The sequence below is a fragment of the Pseudopodoces humilis genome, chromosome 4 (genome assembly GCF_049639895.1).
Source record: "Pseudopodoces humilis isolate 2021_Gansu_Grassland_sample_001 chromosome 4, ASM4963989v1, whole genome shotgun sequence".
In the NCBI taxonomy this organism is placed as follows: Eukaryota; Metazoa; Chordata; class Aves; order Passeriformes; family Paridae; genus Pseudopodoces; species Pseudopodoces humilis.
Genome location: NC_142203.1, coordinates 1,284,159 through 1,305,003, shown reverse-complemented (window position 1 = coordinate 1,305,003; position 20,845 = coordinate 1,284,159). Strand labels below are relative to the sequence as shown.

The 20,845-nt window shown below is 41.6% G+C and overlaps 1 long non-coding RNA gene across 1 annotated transcript; it reads left to right on the top strand.

Annotated features, from left to right (window-relative positions):
• Positions 1 to 1,291: 1,291 nt before the first annotated feature.
• Positions 1,292 to 3,600, top strand: LOC148184392 (uncharacterized). Its single transcript, XR_015772366.1, has 3 exons — positions 1,292 to 1,369; positions 2,582 to 2,699; positions 3,465 to 3,600. It is a non-coding gene; the product is annotated as an uncharacterized LOC148184392 (long non-coding RNA).
• The last annotated feature ends 17,245 nt before the right edge of the window (positions 3,601 to 20,845 follow it).

Sequence of the window (20,845 nt, the reverse complement as noted above, 5' to 3'; positions counted from 1 at the left end):
TATATAAAAATTAATTTTATTAATTATTAATTAATTATATTAATTATTATATTAATTATATGAATATATAATATTATAAATTATATAATATATTATCTAGCATATAATATATTATACATATATATTATATATTATATATTATGTGTTATATGTTATATGTTATTATGTTATATATTATATGTTTTATATTATATATTATATATTATATTTTATATTTTATATATTATATATTATATATTATATATTATATAATATAATGTAAATATAATTGTGATAGGACACTTCTTGCCAGCTCTTCAGAATCTTTTTCAGTGAATAGTAAATTTATAAGAAGAAACTTTTTTCCTGAGGAATGTAATGAAAACAAGAAAGAGTGACAATGCTACAGTCTCTTCCAGATGTGTCACTGGAAATGGTGACTTTTTGGATTGTTTTGTTGTTGTTGTTTTCTAATTAGCTCCTTTCCTATTCTCACATTTCAGGGCCCAAAGCACCCAAGAGGACGGAGCTCAACACCTGCACCTGGCTCACCCCTGGCATTCCCATGCTGAAATTCCTGGGTATGGATGAAAGGAACTGTGCAGCTCTGGAAGTGCCCAGGCTCCAGCTCTGCCTCTCCTCTTTGTTCTGACAAACCCATTGTGATGCAGCTGGAGCTCTGGGCACTCCGCTTTCCAGCACATTGTGTGTGGCTCTATCTGCACAAATCCCATGTGCTCCAAACACGAGGGGCAAAATTATGGTTGCAGGCTTTGTGGGGATGTGGAATGTGATCCATGAAAGCCTGATCAAGGATCCTCGAGGAGAGATGAGGGAGGCTTTTGTGTATGACAGGCTTTTTTGTTGTTTGATTTTGTGAATTGTTCCAAATCTGTGAAGGAAGGAGGATGTAACGTGGCCAAATCCTACTGGATTTGGTGTCTGACATCCACAGGGACTTCTGGAGCAAGACAGAAGAAATGCTGGAGCTGATGCAGGTGTGTCAGTCAGGAAATACAGATAGCTGCATGTTAATACATAAAAAGGCACAGGAGAAGCTTCACTTCCTTTCTGGCCTGAGGGGAGAGAAGAAAGTTCAGCAGGGATTACACGGGTCACTTCACACAGTCAATCAAACTTTCAGATGAACTCCCTCTGAAACCCAAAACCCCGTGGGTTTGTTCAGTGTGGACAGCCCTCAGAGCCCATGCAGTGGGACAGTTCTCACTTCCCCTTCTGCAGAAAAACAATAACAACACCCAGCACAGCTTCACTGAATTTGGTGAATTTTAGTCCCTCCCAAACCTGGCTGGAGCAGCCAGGCTCATCGTGTGCTCCTCAGCCCACCCCGAGTCCTGGCCCTGTGCAGACAGGAAAGGGAGGCTCACAGGTGAGTTTATTTCCCCCTGAAAGGAGGTTTCAGTCAGGTGTGGGTCGGTCTCTTTCTCCAGGCAGCACTGACAGAAGGAGAGGACACAGCCTGAAGCTGTGCCATGGAAATACAAGTTGGATGTCAGGAGAAAGCTTTTCACAGAAAGGGTGATAAAGAACTGGGATGGTCTGCCTGGGGTGGTGGTGGAGTCACCATCCCTGGATGTGTTAAAAAAACACTGGATGTGGCAGAGGTCTGGTTGAGGTGTTAGGGCATGGGGTGGAATCGATCTTGCAGTTCTCTTCCAGCCCAGTGATTCTGTTCTGCTCTAGACTCAGCTGCAGCTTCCCCTCCACTCCCCCTCTCTGCGCTCAGGTTTGGCCACGCTTTGATTCCTGCTAAGCACAGAAATGACGCCTCTAGATCCGAGGGCAGTCATCCCTCTGGAGCTGCAGGACCAGGATTTAACATTCACCAGGAGATTCCACTGAGAGCATCCCCTGCTCTCAGCCCTGCTGAGGGGAAGGAGGGGCTCAGCACTCCTGGGACAGGGAAGGATGCAGGGAGAAATCTCCCACCAGTCCCTGTGGAGGGAGATGCAAGTTCAGCCTCCACCCTTGCAGGGAATCCAGCAGGGTGATGCCAAAATGTGCAGTCTCAGGATGTAAAAATGACCATTTCACACCAATGCTGGAAGCCAAAGTCCTCAAAGTCCTCACACCTGCCTAAAAATCTTTTTGGTTTTTGGTTTTTTTTTTTTTTTTTGGTAGGTGAATCTTGGTCTCCTTGAGAGCACAAATACTGGTTATGGTGTCATTCAAAAATTCTCACTCCTTATTTCCCCTCTTTCCTTCCCTTCAATGATTTATGTAAAGAGACAGAAAAGATCAGCTGAGTCCCCTCTGTTGTTTCTTGGCTTTTTTGTCCCATCAATTTAAATTGTCTTGAGCAATGCCTCCTGTGAATGATTATTTTTCAGCCTATTTTACTTCATTAGGAAGCTTTTTTTTCCCTTGACAAACATCCCAAACCCTCCATTTCTTATTTCCACCCCATTATGTCCACTTATCCCCTTACACAAACACTTTTTTGTTCCCCAACTGCATCTCAAATCCCTGTGATTCAGATAACACTTTCATACAGAATATGACATATTCAATTAGCTCTTTTCTTGTTTTTCCCCTTCTTCTGTAAAAAACTTTTAACCCCTTGACTCTGGTTGTATTACAGGAATAAGGGGATATAAAAATGTCCTCATCTCTAATCAAACAAAAGGCCTGCAGCAGTAACTGCAAACAGAATCAAGGTGAAAATAAGAACTCTTGGAGTGTGCAGTCACATGAATTTCGTGAGTAATTTACTTAGAAACTACTTGCAGACTGGTTTCATTCAGTTAGTGATTTATTCAAGTGAGCAGCAATTTCTGAGAGCTGCAGCATTGTTACTCTGTCAAATTTCACACACAAGAGCATTTGCATGAGAAAAGGAAAATAGGTTTCCTCACCTCTGCTACTGGCACAAATTCAATCAACAAACCCCAGTATTCCCTACATGAAACATTCCTCAAGAAGGAAGTTTTCATCAGCTGATCTGTCCACACAGCTTTCAGCCTGGGCTCCCTCAAACACTTTCTGTTCGTGTCTCAGCTTCTCACTCACCTGTGACAGAAGGCATCACTAAAACTTCTCAAAGTGGCAGCTTTGATTCCAAAGTGGCACATGAGACCAAAATATCAACTTGTAAACCAAATTCACAACCCAGAATTTATAAACCAGGTGCTAAGCCTGAATGATTGTGATCTGTAAGTGCAGTGTCAAAAGGGTGATTCCCATTATTTCATCACTCTAATTTATAAATCTGATCCCAGTTCTGAACCCTTTAAATCTGCCCTTTCAAAATTAACTGTTTTAGAAAACAGGTTTTAAAAAACTGTTTCAGATAAGCATGTTTTAGCAAAAGACCTCCAGAAAAATTGTCATACACTTTCTGTCAACTGAAGTAAACAATAAAGAAACCTTTTCATCTGTTCTGATGTTATTATTTAGTGTGTTGGCTCATCACTAATTATTTCCTTAGCATTAATCAAGATTATTCTTCATTTTCTTTAAAATAGCTCACCTAAACCTTAGGAGCAGTGAGCTTCTCTTCAGAGTTGCTTTTGGAAAGAATGAAAGCACTTGGAACTTTGGAACTTTGACTCATTCAAAGGTTTGGTACAACACAATTTCACATTGATTCTTTTTTTCCCCCCTCAAAAAAGCAAGCTGACACTGATGTCACCTGTAATAACTCATCAGTTGACATAAGACAGAGTGTCCTCAAATTTGTAAATATTTTCAGCTGTGTCAAACATGTGGCTTTTAGAGCAAGTGGAAAACACCCAGTGCTGCCCATCAGCGAGGTCCTGTCAGGGTAAAACATAGACAGGGGAGAAAGGAGACCTGATACCCTGTCCTTATGATTCAGCAGCCTGAGAGAGCTCAAAACACTTCATCTTCAAAACATCACCTGTCTCCCTACAGCTTTCCTGGCCTCTGAAAACCCTTTACAATCTGTCAGCTTCCCAGTCAGCAGAGCCAACACCACAATTAAGAAATTTAAGGAAAAAAAAAATTATTTTAACCTTTGTTTTGTTTTGTTTTTTGGTGGGTTTTTTGGTGGGTTTTGGTGTTTGGGTTTTGTTTTTTTTTCAGGGGTCTTTTCTTCTGTGGTTGCATGTGTCTTTAGCAAGGACAGCTCTGGATGCTGGGTGGACCCTGCTTGGATTAATGACAGATGGAGCAGCTGAGGTTGCACTGAACACTCCCAATGAAGCACATCCACACTCTCCTCCTTCCCTCCCTCCCAGCTTCACCCTCCTCTGTAAATCAAGCAAGAAACAAACCAGATCCCCTCTGCCTTTTGTTATCGGTGCCGTGGATAATCCCCCCCTGGTAACAATCCATGTGGCCAATAATCAGTCCAAGGGAGGGGATTAGCAGCAGTGAGAAAATGCACCGTGACCAAACACTTCTCCTTGCACCCTTGCTCCTGCTCAGAAAATCGTCGGGACAAGCACCTTCTCAGGCTAATTGCTGACAAATGTGAGATAAACAGCCTGTTATCACAACCAGCTCCCCTCCCTCTTTAAGGGAAGGGATGCAATTAAAGCCTTCAGCATTACACAGATCGTGACATCCGTTTATTGTTCTTGCTCCACACAAACGGAGCTTTATCTCATTTCATACACCAGATGCTATTACGGAACACTCACATTTGGGGAAGAGAGGCAGGCCTGGGAAATTCTGGGCCAAGAAGTTACAGGAAGGGAAAGAAATGCCTCGATTCATTTGCAGGCTGGCAGATTCTGTGGCAGAAGGTGTGGGACGAGTCCGGGGTGCTGGGGCTTGGAGACACTACAACCCACAGAACACATACCCCTGTATTTCTCTCCATAAATTGCTGGAAGAGCTGTGCTGTGCTTGGAAAAAAACGTGTGAGGAGGGAGAAAACACCGTATTGAGTGCAACCAGAAGCTCACTCAGGCTCTCATCGGGGAATTTTTCTTCAGTGGGCATTGCCCATTGTGGTAAAAGGTGAATTCTCCAAGTTAGTAAGGATGAGTCGAAGGTGAAATCCTGATGTAAACTGTTTGAACAAAGACCAGGGATATTCTCCCTGCCATCCAGCTGCTCCTGTGGCTGGCAGCCCTGGATTTGTCACTGTTTATTGTGCACTGAGGGGGTCTCAGCCTTTGGCCAAGCTCCCCTCAGCAGCCCTGGGCCGTGCAGAAACCCCTCCAGTGCCAGGATATCTCACAGATGGACCAGAACTCCAATCTTTAAGGTCCCTCCCAGCCCAAAGCTTTCTGTGATTCTGTGTCTCCTGTGGACAAGCCACCAGGCTGTGAAGAAGAGTGAAAAGTGGGATTCACCACTTCTTAGCTATGCTAGCAACAATTAAACCAAGCAGTTAATTCTTGCATCTCTGAAATACTCTGTCAGGAATTATACCCTTATTTCACCCAGCCTGACTCATCATTGCACTTAATTTCATGTGTTACTAATCATTTCATGTACTACTAATCTAAATTACTAATTTAGAAACCTGGTACCTCTAATTTTCCTCTATTTCCATAATTTCCGCTTTGTGATAGCAAGAAGAAAAGTGGATAAATATTATTGAGCAGACCCATGACAAAGGAAACAGAAACCTTGTAATGCCTTTTGCAGACTTCATGTTCTGCCTCCTGCCTTGCCTCCTCCGCTCCCAGCACAGAGGAGCCCTCAGCAAAGCAGATGGATTCATCTTTTCTAAGTCTGGCAACCCATTACCACGCCTTCTACATCAGTTTATTAAAATAATGCAACATATTTAGTATCTGAGTGTACTTTTTAATGTGCATATGCTCTGCTCATGCACCAAAAAATGCTGCCTTGTATCTGTACTTTACAGCAACCCAGCAGGCTAATGTTTGTAAAGAGAAGGGCATTTAAAATTTAACCCTCGTTTGACTTCAGATGGGGATAAATCTCCTATTTTATATCAACACTTGGAATACCCTTACAGTAAATTCTTACAACTAAAACCCTTATGACTCTGTGACTGACGGAGCCCAGAGCACAGACTCCCAAAATCAATTAAAAACACTTCTGAGGGGGTCATAGGCAAAGAGGAGGTGTCCCCAAGAGATGCTTTAGGGTTCCCATGCCCTCTGAACACAACCATGATGCAGGGCTCACGATGGAAGATCCCACACGTGTCTCATGCCACCCTTGTATCAAGTCAGGTCATGTATTTTCTATTGATCAACCTCAAAAACACGGTAGAAAGTCAGAGAGGTCTCTGGGAGGGACTTCTCTGCCTGTTCCAGTCAGAAGTCTTGCGATGAACAGTTCAGTTCTACTTAATTCCCCTTCTCAGAGTGACTCTGGCATGACTGATGGGAGAAAAATGGAGATTTTAGTAAAAACATCCTGCCCCATCCCTGTCAGTGTCCAAGGCTGGCTTGGACAGGGTTGGAGCAACCTGGTCTAGTGTAAGGTGTCCCTGCCCAAGGCAGGGCTGGAATGGGATGAGTTTTAATGTTTCTCCCAACCTAAACCTTTCCATGCCTGTGATCTTCGCTAGGAAGAGGCAGACCATTAAAACACCTCTGTGTCTTCCAGCTGTCTGTGATTCCAGCCTTTGTTGGTGGCTGGAGAATATTGTCTCTGGTTTGCCTTAAACACTCAGAGTGAAGACAAATCCACCATCTCTTGGGTAGTTGTTTCCCATGTTTCAGTTGATTCAGTGAATTTTTTTTTTTTTTGACTACCCCAAGAAATGCTCAGGCCCTGTTTTAGGAGAATTATGCTAATACTAATAATAAAAACTAATCATAATAGTAATATACTAATCATAAAACCCTAATTATGCTTCAGGGTTTTGCACAGCATCTATATTGCACAGGGAGTTTGCTTTTTTGGGGAATTACATCAAGCTTCACATCTCAGAGCACCAAGCACTCACTGGAGTTGACCAGGAATTAACCTACAGGCAGGTGGTTTGAACTCCTAATGAATTTTTCCTTCCTTTTCAAGCAGTGTGAACATCTGTGGAGTCATGGTGGGAGTTGTCATCCCTCTCATCTCCTGGGCTCCTTTCCATGGACAAATTTCCTACAGCACCAGAGTTTTTCCTCCTGTTAAGGAGGAACTTCGGTGCCATGAGGTGCAGGGGGCCGTGGTAGCAGAACACAGCTGGACACCTGCAGATGTGGATCAAACCTGCAGCAAAACACTCCACTTTTCTAAATGCAAATGGTTTTAAAGCTTTAACTTCTTGAGAGCCTTTCCCTATTCGCCTCAGCAGGTGCCACAGGATTATACACGCCCTGAATTTAAAATCTTTCAGATCAGTGGGGTTTTTTTTTTTTTCTTCCACCGTTGTTTGCAACAGGGATTTTCATACCCATTCATGGATCATCTGACCCTGCCAATGCCAGACAGGAGCTGCTGTGCTGGAAAAGGCCTTATCTCACCCAGAAACAGCTCCATCTCTGTGGGCACAGCCAGCAGTGATTATCCTGGTGCTCACAGATCACTCTGTATTTGGCAGGTGGGGCTCCCCTCCTGCGGGCTGATCTCCCAGCAAAGCGTGGCTTGTGGTGATTAATGTTGTGGGGTGATACTGTGGATTAGGATTTGTCCTTCCTTCCCCCTCACCCTTGTCCAAGGCTTTTCTAAATGACAATCCCTCACCTGTTCGTGCTCAGGGCAAGAATCAGACTTGTGCTGATGTCTCTTGCCTGGGACCCAAAATTTAAGAAATTGTATTTAAGGGATAAGTGGTTTAATTAACGCTGCAAACTCCTTGGATGATGCTGTGTTCAATGTAAGGATAAAATTTCTTCCAGCTTTCAATTTTTTTTAGACAAAGACAATACTCCTCTTCGCACCTCCTGCTTACAGCCTGTAGTTCCAGCTGTCCCAGACCATCCTGCTTTCTCATGTGCCATGTTCCTCATAAAACAGGCAGAGATGTCCCTCCACACATGTCTTTCTTTGGGAAAGAATATTAAAAAAAAAAAAGGGTCATTTGCTTCTTTAGGGGCAAAGGCTTTGGAAGCAAAATAATCTGAGCCAAGCTTTAGAAGGTTATTAAAAAAAAAAAAAAATAAAATAAAACAAACAAACAATCAAGCCAAGTTTGCTGCAGATGGCTGGGAGCAGCACCTCATTTTTCATTATGGGGGGTGGCTGGTGACTTTATTTTTCTTGGCCCTGAGAAAGACCAAGCATTCCTTGAGCCATGTAAATATCCAGCTACGCCTCACTCGGTGCAGGATGAGCACACACATCAGTGGCTTTTCATCAGACACATGCTGCCTGCTCTGGGGCCGAGCTCTCGGGGGGGGTGGGCAGAGGAAGGGCCAGCAAAGTTCATGGGAACGTCTCCAGTCCCCTCCATTCCCAAAGCAGCCCCTGCAAAACCTTGTCAGCAAGGTATTTGTGCTGCTTCCAGGGCAGAAACCTCGGGGGGGACCTGGGGAGCTGCGGTCTCGTGGGACACCTGGCCACCAAAGGTGGTCACTTCAAAGAGAGGTGTCCACTCCTCCAGGCCACCCATGGAGAAAGCTTATCCCCAGCTCTTGCTGGCCAGGGATGGGTCCAAGGTTTTGGGAATTGTCTCTGGGGGGAACACAAGGCCATTCAGCTCGGTGGTGTCAGAGGAACCACCGCGGGGAGGGCGGGATGTGACTTTAAATGATGATCTGGTGGAGCGGCTGCACATCGGGCATTGGAAACACATGCTGCACTCCCCAAACCAGAGAGCTGTCATTGTTAAGTGATATCACAGCTGGCCAAGAGGAATTCTCCTCTGGTGGGCAGAAATGCCTCTCCTGACTGGTTTTGTGGATGCATTCCTCCTCCCCGTTGTTCTTTGTCTGAGCCGAATGGAGCTGCCTCTCCAGGTTGTGCTGCCTCTTCCTTGTACAAAACACATAAAACAAATGAAGGAAACAAAACTACCAGCACCAGACGCTTCCCTGATACTTTGAATATACAAAAAAATGTTATTTTTGAATGGAGTGAAAACATTTTATCTGGTAATTCCAAGTTAATGGTCGCTTTTCTTGAAAAGAAGCATCTGGATGCACCAGGCACCTCTGCAAAAACCAGCCTCAGTCTGAACGTGGTTGTAAAAATCAGATTTGAGTGCTTGGCAGTCCTTTCTTCCTGGAATCCCCAGAAAAATCTTATCTGAGTATGAGGGCAGGAGTCACAAGGCAGTAACAGAGCAACTGACTGAACATTTACAGCTAAATTTTGCAAAGTAGGGAAACTTCAATATTCTCCTCAACAACTTTCAACAAAATATCTCCCTAATATTTTTTTTTTTCCCTAAGCATTAGAAAGTTTAGCCCAACAGAGCAGCTCTTTTGCATGGGTTCTCTTTTTAGTCTCTTGGCTTTGTTTTCAGGAAGACGTGAGACAAAGACGGCTTTTAGTGTGGATGAGAGCACAGGAGATCCTAATTACACCTGGGGAAAAACAATTCTTGTCTTTCGATGAACAGCTTTTTTTAAAAGAGGAAGAAGACATGCTTAGGTTGAAAAGACAGGTCTCCAGGCATTTTCTGTTTTTTAAAGATCACTCCAAAAACTTTACATTTTGAGACAAGACACCTCTTTCATTTAGCTCAGATCTTTTCATCTTCTGAACTTATACAATTAGGAAAAAAAAAAAAAAGAGTAAAAAACCAAGACAAAACAGAAAAAAAACCCCAAAGGCTTTATTATTAAAGGACAATATGCTTTGAAACTTTTAAAAAATTTGTTTAATGTATTTCAAAGTTTAAGAAAACATTCCTTTTCTTAGCTAAATTATCAGCTGGATTTGCCTGCAAGTCCATCCTGTGAAAACCAGCTTTTGGCACTTGTATGATGACATGGTTCTAATCCCACGAGTAGAAGAACCAGAGGTTCCCCAACAGAACTCTAAGCTAAGACTAAGCCTGGTGATTAATTAACAGCATTCACATTAATTAATCTAGAGCCTCCTTGATGCTATTGTAGGAGGAGGGCACAGAGCTGATGTCCTGATGGGACACTTGTGGTTGGGTTCTTTTCCCCCTTGGACTGAGACTGATGAGAGAGAGGCAGTTTTCTCCTGTTCAGACTTGGCTGTTTATTCTTCTTTTATCTTCATTACATGGATACAAGGTACAAGGAGCTGAGTGCACTAAGATAGAAAGGTGCAAAATGGCCAACAAAGATCTTCTTCAAGGTCTTTTATATGTTCATTTACCCAATTAACAAATGCCAAGTAAATTATTCTTTTAGTGACCCAATGACCCATCACCTTTGAGCTGCACTGCAGCATTCTCTGCCCAATCACTCACTGCTACCCAAAAACCTGGAGAAGAAGAAGATGAAGAAGGAAGAAGAAGGACAAGAGACAACTCCCCAATTCCTCTATCTTGCCTCTTATTTCTTAAACAAATTTAAATCTTTAAATCTTAATCTTTTCTCACCCAGTGACTTAAGAAAACTCTCTAATTTACACACTTACATTTTCAGCTTCTCTATTTAACTCTAACAGTTGTCTCCATGGTGCTACGTGAAATTCTGTGCTTTCTTGGGGGTCAGAGTTAGGCATCACAGATAAAGGTATATATCTTGCATCTCTGACCCCAACATGCTGAATCACAAACAACCTCTTTTTTATTTCACTTTTTCATTTCATTTCATTCCACCTCTGTATCAGCAGCTGGACGTCTCCCTCTTCAGAACTGGGTGGGTGAAACGAGAACTTTTTACCCAAACTGTCTGAGATAAAGCCAGCTCAGTAGGGAAGCTCAGCCAGGCACACGAGCAAAGCCAGACAAGGAATTCTTTCCCTGCCTCCCCTTCAGCACCTCCCGGAGGGCAGGGCCCCCTCACCTGTGCCTTGGGAAGACAAACACCAGCCCTGCCCTCAATCCCCTTCCTCCCTCCTCCCCTTCCCACTCCCAAACCGGTGTAATTAGTAATTAGCAGTCGGGGTAATTAGTGCCGAACGCTCTGGAGCAGCGCTGTGCTCCGTTCTGGTGGCCTGTCCTGGCTGTGTCCCCCCGAGCTCCCCCAGCCCCTCCCGGCACGGCCACACCGGGGCCACGAGAAGGCTCTGGGTGAGCTCAGCAATAACAAAAATGCAAATAACTTACACTCACAGGTAGTGAAAACTGGTATTTTTCCTCTAAATGGGCAGAAACATAACAATCCCCCAGCATGGAGGACAGGAAAGGAAAATAACGCAGGTGTGTGTGTATCCTTGTTCCTCAAGATCACAGTGATGTTGGACCTTCCACTGAGAGGTTTGCAGTCGTGCCCCAGAAGTTCCTTTATTAATAATTAGATTTCAGGATGCCCCTGATCTGGATTCAGCACTGTTTGAAAGGAAAGATCCCACAATCAAGGCAGGGCACAGCCCAAGAACTTCTGTTATTAACACCTTTTTTGCCTTTTCCTACAGTAACTCCTCTTGTCAGCCCAAAGAGCCAAACCAATCACATTTTAAAGAGGATGGATATTGGGATGACAAGAGGAAAATCTCACCTAAGGGACAGAGAAAAGGACACAGACCATAACCAGGAGCAGGAAGCAAGGGGGAGGTGAAATTACTGTAATGGCACCAAGAGCAGGAGTCATGTAACAACAATGACAATGTACCATCAATAGTAATAAAATAAAAATTAGTGCTGCATCCTCACTTCCCTTTTCCCCACAACATAACTCTTCTTCTGGCTGAGTTGTTTTATTAGTAATCAGGAGAATGGTGAGAACTTAAACAAACCTGTTTGGCGAGAAAGCTCCCTTGAAAAATACTAAAAACAAAGCAAATTCTCAAAACGGAGACAAAAAGAGAGAGGAGAAGAAGAATAAAAGTCAACTGAGAAGTCTCCAAGGGGGGAAAAAAAATAAAGGGAAAAAAAAAAAAAGGAAGACTTAATTATGCACTAGTTTCTTTTCCTAGCATGTTTCTTGACTTGGCACAGCTGGAAAATAGAAAGCTCGCTGCCAAAATATCAAATGTCGCTGGTGTGGGCTCAGTGCTCGTAAAGTTATGTGTGTGTCTTTCTCCCCCTCGTCGTCTGATTGCACAGAAAGATGAAATGAGGGGCTCAGTGAGATAAACACTGGCAGCTGTCTGGAAGCTGGCTGCAGTGGGCAGGGTCCCTTGCAAGGAGTCACAAGGGGCTTTTTCAACTTTTTCTTTTGGCGGAGGAAACAGCGATTTGTGAAACCGGGTCTGTCCAGAGGACACTGCTGTCGAGTCCCCGGGTCCACTTGCCATTTCTCGGTGATGAATTGCCACGCTGTGGCCACGCTGCTGCTGAGGGATGTGCCACAGAGCTAAAAGCTGTTTTGTTTCGTGAAGGAGTGGGCTTCTCTTTGCAGCTTGCGAACAATGAGCTTTCTGTACAGGCAGTCCTAGGATAGGACTGTAAAAGGATATGAAGTTTAGCACAGAAATAGGCCCCAGGCTCTGTGGTGCAATTCACCCATGGAAATGCTGACCTTGTCCATTCAGATATTACACAGAATTTATATATTTAAATCGGGATTACATACCATTTCTGAAAGAAGATGGAGTTCTATACATGATAGATTTTCCAGATTTCCAGTCACTGGGACCAGGAACAGCATTTTTCTGCCCAATTAGTCTATATTTCTTCAAAGAGATCTTCCACAGACCTCATTTCATATGCCTTACAATCTTTTGTGACTTCACTTCCTTTTTCACCACTTTACAGCAGGGAATATTTCAGACTGTTACAGCTAAAAATAAAAACAAGAAATATTCTGATTTATCTGGAGACTTGCAAGGATGGTGACATATCCTTGTGACCCTATGACAGATATAAAAATACAGTTTCTATCTGGTAACAACTAGCTTAGCCCTGACCATATCACCACGGGCTTTTAAGGTGATGGAACAGTGCAGGGATTTGCAAAATGGAGGTTGGGAGTGCTTTTTGTCAGGCAGGTTTCAGGATGGGATGGGATGGAATAGAAATAGAAAAAAAGAGAAATAGAAATGGAAATGGGGTGGGATGGGATGGGATGGGATGGGATGGGATGGGGTGGGATGGAATGGAATGGAATGGAATGGAATAGAATAGAATAGAATAGAATAGAATAGAATAGAATAGAATAGAATAGAATAGAATAGAATAGAATAGAATAGAATAGAATAGAATAGAATAGAATAGAATAGAATAGAATAGAATAGAATAGAATAGAATAGAATAGAATAGAATAGAATAGAATAGAATAGAATAGAATAGAAGTGGGCTGGGTTGGAAGTGACCCCAAATCTGCTCTTGTTCCACCCCCTGCCACCTTCCACCAGACCACATGGATGATGGTGCTGGGAACAGGGAGGAAACACCAGCTGGACCCTGAGGAGAGGCAGCTTCAGACACAAAAGGGGCATTTTTTTTACAGGTATATTTCATATACATGTGTCAATGGCTGGCAGCACAGCCTGGCGAGGTCACATCACACACTGCTCCAGGCACAAGATGAATCAGGCTTGGGTGAATTCGGAGGGTCGTTCAGCACCACCAAAATGCCCCTGGGGGCACACACAGAGGCTCCTCCCTCCCTCCCTCCCTCTGCTGACACTTTTGTAGCCTTAGGTTCCCACTGGCTTGATGAGTTGCACCCTTGGTAAACACTCTAAACCATAGGAAAGGCTGGTCAAAGTGCTTTTCCCCGCAATTAACAACTCCTTTGGTAATTACATTTGTTCTTGAAGCTCTTTGCAGAAGGCTTTCCCACCATTATTTGTGACTCCTCTTTATCCTCTATCATGTGATTGTTTTATTGCAGGGACGTGGGCTTACCCCATTATGCATGGCACCTCCCACCAACCCTTGGCTTGGGATGATTATTTTGCTCATATTTTCCTTTCATGTTTCTCAGCCATCCCTGGCTTTTTTCCACTTGAGCTCTGGGAACAATGATGGAACTGAAATGTGCAGAAGCCTACTGAAATAGGCAGTCTGCTGACAGAATAAGATGTGATTAAAAAACAGTTTCAAGGGTTTCAATAACCCATTCTTCTAGAACTTCACAATACCACAAATGGGATACAGCACAAATTGTCTGAAACAGATGAGTCAGCTGGATTGCTTTTGGAACCCTGCAAATGGATCAGTGTCTCACCTGTTTACATTCTGCATGGACCAAACACTTTGAAATGTGGAGTTTGCCAGTTCTTCATTGCCTCTCGAAGAAACCCCTGAGGAATTCCATGTGCAGGCATAGATAGGATACAGTGAATGTGCTTTTACTGGTGGGTGTGCTGCCCTTGGGTTATAACTGAGACAACATTTGCAGAGAAGAGCCAATAGAATAGCTGGGGTAGCCAGTTAACTTACACAACCAAGGTCTTTGCCCCTTTTTTCTCACTGAAACTGCTAATATCAACTTTTCACATAAACCTGCTGCAGATGTAAATTCATCTCGGGCAACAAAAGATCAGAAGAAGAGAGGGACAGGCTGGGTTAACATGATTTATTTGTATTTCCTATTGAGAAAAGCTCATTTAGGTGGAAACTGCCACATTAAACCCATAAATGCAGCAGAGTCATTCTGTTTCCCCCTGAAATATCAGGAGGCACTTTTGAAAGGAAAATAGATAAATACTCTGTTTCTGTCACTTTGAGTTTTTTCCCCTCCACTTTCAGAAGCCCCTCATCTCCAGCATAAAAGAGACACAGCATATTCCCACCTGTGACTTTTCTCACTCAGCAGAATTATCCAGGCTTAAAACATGGATAATACTGAAATTAATTATATTAATTAATAAAAAAAGCCCATGTTGAAAACCACTGGGCTTGGGAGTTTCCTACTGTGAAGGTGTTTCCAAAAGAGGAGATAAAAAATGCATGGAGTTCCAGTCTGAGGCTATTAATAAATGCATAAATAAAGAAATTAGATGAAAACCAAAACAACACAAACAAACAAACAATAAGCAGCAGGGAGGGGAGTTGTCCAACACTAAATGAAGTTGAATTCTCACCTCAGGTAAGCCCTGCAGCAAGGAAATCAACAAAAACTCACTCATTTCACCAGCAGTGTCCCCCCGGTCCTGAGTTCAAGACTTAAATGCTTAAAATTTAAGAAATAGAATCACTACAAAACCAGTGGAATGTTAGAAATTTAGGCAGGATTTCTTCTGATTTTCTGTATGTAACATTTTGAGAAGCAGAGGTCCTTCCAGGCACAATCCTAAAGCACTGCAGAAATAACTAAGAATTAAAAGATGCTACAGTTTGCTTATGGCAATGGTTGATTTTGTGGTTGATTTTTCTGCCCAGGGACAACAATACACCAAAAAAGCCAGACCTTAGGGATAATATTTCCCAGTATGTGTGGCAGTATGTCTACAAGGGAAGGTTTGTATTTGCTTTTTTTTAATGAAAAAAATTAAAATAATATAATTTTTTTGCAGCAGAACATATCCTTCTGCTGCAAAACATTGGCCTTTTGAAAATTTTTTCGCATTTCTGCTGAAACTTAAATTATAAATTGTGATTCAATATTAAAAATTACATTCTAATCCCTTTTAATTTCCACACATATTTTTGGCTTAAAATTATGGCAAAATTATCAATGCTCCCTTGCAGTAGATCATTATAAATGAAACTTAACTTTTTATTAGGAAATAAAAATTATTTTGAACTCTGAAAACAGTATTGTTTTCATGAAAGAGCATTTTTTTATTGAAGAGTGCAGGCCAGGTGTCTCCAGCACACTAAGGATTTTATTTTTTTTTACTAACACTAACCTCTTTTTAACACTGAAAGTGTGCCTTGTGAAGATTAAATCTGAATTTTCTCCAGGATAATTGCATTTCTGCTCCTCTCTGATGCCACCACGGTGAGATCTGGGGCACTGCTGTGGCTTTAAAGCAGAAAAGGAGCAAATTGTGTTGATATTGACCAAGTGGTGGGTGGAAAAGTTTCCAGTTAATTTTTGCCCAAATCACTCCCCTGCTGGTTCCCAGCAGTTTTTTGGAGTGTACCCAGGGTGCAGAGTGTCCCCAGGCAGGTTTTTTGGGTGATTTAACCCAAAAAAAGGCTCCACCTGGAGCAGGAGGTCTCCGTGCTCTTCCCTCCACCCTGAGGAGCCCCAGCGCGCTCCAAGCAAGGACAAGCACCACAAATCCACCCAAAAAAAAACCTTCAGGCACACTTCCCCCCTCAGCAATCCCCCTCTGTGACATCTCATCGGGGATTAGACCTTGCCATGGGGTTCCCTTCTCTGTGTATTTCACCAAGAGCGAGTAATCCCATATTTTATTTTATTTTTTTTTTTCCCCCCAACATCAACACCGTCACTTTCCAGAGCAGCTCCTGAATCAATCAACATTTCAGCAGTGCTGGGGGACAGGAAAACTCAGCTGCTCTGGCCTGGCTCTGAATTAACTCCTGCCCTCAGAGGCTCTGCTCCCCCCCAGGGAATCGCCCTTATGGAACAGGGGCGGCTTTTAAAACTTTTAAAATATTTGTACAGGATTAGATTCCGTCCGCCCCGCGTGCCACCGAGCCACGGAGCTCGTGGTGGCTTCTGAGAACAAGGATCAAACTCACAATTAAACAGCAGGAACATCACCCCCTCTTCCTGCATGGAAAAGTACAGAAACAGGAATGGGCTGTGGAACGTGGATGTTGTGTAATTTTTAAGGGACGGGATTGAAAGGCCTCCAGAATCACTCCAAGATTATTTTTTGCTTCAAACACATCAAACACATAATCTTGACTTCGTTCATGGAGAAATTAGGCTCCCTATAGGAAAATGGGTTACTGAGAGTGCAATTCACATGTAATTTGTGCACATTATTTTTAATTTCATGGATTAGAGCTGCTTCCCCATCCTGAAGAAATTGTCATTCAGATTGACCAAACAAAAAAAAAAAAAAAAACAACAAACAAAAACTCATAAACAAACCAAGAAAACCACAGGAAATTAAATAACTGTACAGTGACTACAGTCCAGCAGACTTATTTACCACAGCCTCATTCACACTTTTATTCCCTTCTACACCCACATTGCTCCCACACCTCCTTCCTGCCAGAGGAAGAATTTTGGATCAACGTTCTAAAAGTGCAAAAGCTGGGATTTAACGAAACCTCTGTAAGCACTTAACTGGACAATATTTGGAAAACTAACCTGAAGGAACAAATGTTAAAAAAGAAGTTCAAAATGTCAAACGTGGGTGTAAAAGGCAGGTAACATCATTTATATTGCATTGCTATACATCATATATACGGCATATAACATATACATCATATATACTATGATATATATATGATGTATTTTATGCTGAATATTACCTATTACTCTGTATAAAATTGTACATTACAAATTACATGTAAAACAAAATTAATATAAAAATATGATAGCTATAAATATTGCACATGCTATAGAAGTACATAGTATTATGGTGTAATATTAGTTATATATTACTAATTAATATGTAATACATAATAGGAAAAAGGCAATATATAATATAAAAATACATCTATTGCATTGTAATAAATGGAGTCCTATATATGACACTGTGTATTATACATCATGCAATATCAGTATGTATCCTATATATTTTATATTGCAGATAATAAGTATTACTTATGCGTTTTGCATGATACATTATGTATTATATAAGATATATAATATATGAGATCTATATTACTGCTATATAATGCTATAGTTTATTATACTTAACATATAATGCATAATAAATAACATATAATTTATAATAATGGGCTTGTTTAATATAGCACTGATATAGATAATATATAATATATAATATATAATATATAATATAGAATATATAATATATAATATATAATATATAATGTATAATGTATAATGTATAATGTATAATATATTATATATATTATACATTATTCATTATACATTATACATTATATATTATATATTTTATATTATATATTATATATACTATATACTATATACTATATACTGTATACTATATACTATATACTATATACTATATACTATATACTATATACTATATAATATATAATATATAATATATAATATATAATATATAATATATAATATATAATATATAATTATAATAAATTAATTCTCTAATGGCCCACGGAACAGGTGGTGTATTAAAAACAGTCTAAGCTGCAACTCAGCAGCACAAGGATGAAGTGAAACCTCACAAAGATGCTCATTCCGCAATGAAATGCTTTACTGAAACTTGTTATTTACAAGGAATAATGCCTTTAAATTTGAGTGTGGGGCTCTGCAGAAGGATTTCAGAAGGGCTGGACAGTACCACAGCTCCCTCAGGAATTCTCCAGCCCCTTCCCAGCTCTGTTCCCTGCCCTGGGCACACTCCAGCCCCTCAAAAGCCATGAGGGACCCATCCACCACCTCCAACCTGAGTGTGTGCTCTCCGTTTTCCACCTGCTGTTGCACTCTCACTCCCACCCCCAGCACCTCGTGGGGCACACACAGCAGGCTGCTGCTGGGAGGAGGCAAATTTTACAGGGAAAAGTGGAACTTTCTTGATGCTTTTGATCTCTGCTCCTCAAGAAAGCCTCCTTCCCTGTGCTCTAGCCATCGCTCTGAGGGCACGGCTCAGCTCAGGATGTCGTGGTGTAAAAAGCCTTGCTGTGCTGCCCTGAGAAATCAGCAGCAGAGCAAACCCACTCCCCAAAAAACTAATATCAAACCTGCTCCAGATCCCCTGGCAGGAGGTCAGAAGGCAGAGAGCTTCAGAAAACCCCCTCCAGGATGTTTGTTCAGTCAGGCCACAATCCGAAGGTGATAAGGGAGGTTTTGTTTGGCTGGTGCTCACCTGTTTATCCTGGGAACTCAGGGTTTGTTCCACTCGCAAAGAAAAGTCTCGAGAAAGAAGCTAAAACAGGAGCAGACACTGATAATTCATCTGGTTCTGCCCATCACTGCTGTGTCAGGAAAGTGCAATGTTCTCCTCAAATTGTGTGTCACTGGTAGCCCCGTGGAAACTTGTTAATTCTGTTTTCTCTCCAGTTATTATTCCAGTTTGGTATTAGAAGGTAAAAGAGGAGCTGATAGCCTAGCTAGGCTGAGCAGCATTGGAAAAATCCGGGAAGGACCTCATAAGAAACCAGGAAATACACCTTGAACCCATCATCTTAATGCAGATCATTTACTCTGAGCAAGGATCAGGCAGTTTCAATGATTTGTGTAACAGCAGGGACAAAGTTGGCCTCAACAATGCTGGAATAAACTTGCAAGCTGGACAGAGTGGTAAGAAACACATTATAAAGAAAAAATGTATCCTGACTGAGGAGTGGATGAAAACACATCTCCTCAACCATTAGGATATGTTTTTAAAAGTACACTTAAAGTATATTACTCCCCAGGCCTAATGTTTCCTTTACAGTTTGGGATGGTTGGTTAATCTGAACAGAGTGATAAGGGGGAAAACAAAATGCAAGGGAGAGAACAAAAAAACCCAAAAAAACCCATGTATCTGCTTCCATTCCAACTCTGTGGCTCCTGTGTGGGGTTAATTTATTCACCCCAGTATTTTTCTCTCAGGCCAGGCTGCTTCCCCGTGCTCAGAGAAATAAAATGAAATGAAATGAAATGAAATGAAATGAAATGAAATGAAATGAAATGAAATAAAATAAAATATAAAATATAAAATATAAAATATAAAATATAAAATATAAAATATAAAATATAAAATATAAAATAAAATAAAATATAAAAAATAAAGTAAAATAAAATAAAATAAAATAAAATAAAATAAATAAAATAAAATAAAATAAAATAAAATAAAATAAAATAAAATAAAATAAAATAAAATAAAATAAAATAAAATAAAATAAAATAAAATAAAATAAAATAAAATAAAATAAAATAAAGTCAGCTGCTTGTTCTAAGAGCTAGCTGACCATGGTTCAGGACAGGCCCAGGGAGGGGAAGGAGGAGGATGGAGGAGCACAAGCTCTCAGCATCCCCTTGGCTGGGCAGGGAAGAGCAAACCCACCATGGTTGTTCCACCAACCTGCAACCTCCCTTGCTGAGCCACTTGTCATTGTGCTCTGAAATAAAACGCCCCAATAAGAGCAAAATATTCCTTGTGAAGTGGCTTGATTCCCCTTAAAGGCTTTCAGCAAGATGTAAGGCTTTCATTCTGGTTCCAGCTGTATTTTGGAGTGGAATTGTGCACTCGAATCCTTTTATTGCTGTTTTGGGGGGGTAACTCTAGCCTAGCCTGCCCTCTAGTGCTGTCTGGATCTGGCTCCAGGAGAGAAAACCGTCGGAAATCCTGGAATCAGAGGGTTCAGGGTGCATGTTTGGATATATTCGGATCTCGTACCAACAGCAGTCTGCCACACACTCCCTAATCAACGCCTTGCCACGTCGTTTCATCCTTTAAATACAGTTGAAATGTACCTGGAATGGTACAAAGGCAGCCTGTAAATACAGGTTCATGATCAGGAGGAACTGGTATTCCTTTTTTAATCAGTCACAGTTTTGCAAGCCAGCTCTATACAGAAATCAGAGATTGGGCCACTGCTGGCACAACACAAACAGGTGATTTTTTTACCCCCTACCCTTACGTAGAGGATTCCCCAAGCATTTTGTGCACATCTTACACAAAATACGACACTGCTGAAAACCTTACGTATAATTCATCCGGAACACGCAAGGGGGTAAAGAGGATTCTGATTCACAGTATCTGGAGGTTTTGGTGCCAAGGCTGTGGGTGTAGCAGCAGAGATCTGCAGATATGGCTCTAAGAAGAGAGATAATGAAAGCAGATAGCCGGAGGAGCAAATTTCTGGTGCCGAGCAGACGCAAACACACACGCTCCTAAATTAATCAGTAAAATTTTCAGGCGGGCAGCCCAGGTGGGAAATACTCCTCTCCAAAAAAAGGCCCTGGTTTGTGAAAGCATTTACAGTGAGTTGTGCACATTCTTGGTTTTATTCTTTCCT